General features: G+C 39.8%; 1 non-coding gene across 1 annotated transcript; it reads left to right on the forward strand.

Annotated features, from left to right (window-relative positions):
• The first annotated feature begins 472 nt into the window (after nt 1-472).
• LOC112577918 lies at nt 473-576 on the forward strand. The gene has a single exon (XR_003102115.1). It is a non-coding gene; the product is annotated as a U6 spliceosomal RNA (small nuclear RNA).
• Nucleotides 577-1,237: the final 661 nt, after the last annotated feature.

Genomic DNA, 1,237 nt, shown 5'->3' on the forward strand with positions numbered 1-1,237 from the left:
AACCCAAGTGACTTTAAAAATATTCCAAAAGAACCTGCCTGAGTAGGAAACACTTGTTTTTGTCAGTTGACCTCATTTTCCTGCCAAAATTGAAAACTTCTCTACCAACGCTCTTGGTTTCCTTTTAGCTAAAATGGCTCCCTACACTTAATGTATTTCACAGTCACCTGGGAGAACCTGCTGAAACTGCAGGGGCCCAGGTGGTTTCCCTCACAATCTGGTTCAGTGGGTCTGGTGCGGGGACCAGGAAGCTGCACCTTTAACAGCATTCTCCTCCTCAGTGACTCCAACGCAAGTTATCCGAAATGCATTTCCATGACAAAAAAAAACAAAACATCCCTTGATAATCTAACTCAGAGTTTGGTAAACTACAGCCCTTGAGCCTAGAAATGTTTTTGTAGTCTTAAATGATTTTGAAAGTCAAAAGAATACTGTTTTGTGAATACTGTTCTGTGATGTTAAAATCATGTGAGTGCTCGCTTTGGCAGCACATACACTAAAATCGGAACGATACAGAGATTAGCGTGGCCCCTGCACAGGGATGGCATGCCAATTCACGAAACGGTCCATATTTTTACATATGTATCCCTGTGACTGATTCATGTCGATGTGTGGCAGAGGCCAACACAATACTTAAAGTAATTATCCCCAATTAAAAAAAAGAGGGAAAAATTCTGTTTGAAATAATTAAAAAATGATATGAAATTCAAATTTCAATGTCCACAATAAAGGTTTCTTGGAACATGGCCTCACATCTGTTGTCTGTGGCTGCCCTCACACTATAATGGCAGAGTTGAACAGTAATGACAGAGACAATGTGGCCCAAATAAAGCCTAAAATATCTACTCTCTGGCCCTTCAGAGAAAACAGTTTGCTAACTCTTGGTCTAATACGTTCCGTTCAATGAAGAACCAATGCAATCGGAAAGACAATTCCCTAGTAGATGGGTTTCCAGCTGATTAAAAGCTGGAGCACATCCAGATAACCAGCACTTCTGTTCCCCAGAGCTCTCCAACCCGTGGGGAGTCCCCTTACCCTGGTACATAATAATAACAATGATCATTATGACTTACATTATATAGAAAATTATGATTTGCAAATCATGTTGACATGCAGTCTCCAACATCACATGGTAGGTATTATTACTATTATCTTTGTTTTACAAAGATATAAAGCAATAAGATCACGAGTATCATGAAGAAGAATTTGGACTCCACCCTTTGTATCCTCATCCTAT

Source organism: Bubalus bubalis, chromosome 11, assembly GCF_019923935.1.
Source record: "Bubalus bubalis isolate 160015118507 breed Murrah chromosome 11, NDDB_SH_1, whole genome shotgun sequence".
In the NCBI taxonomy this organism is placed as follows: domain Eukaryota; kingdom Metazoa; phylum Chordata; class Mammalia; order Artiodactyla; family Bovidae; genus Bubalus; species Bubalus bubalis.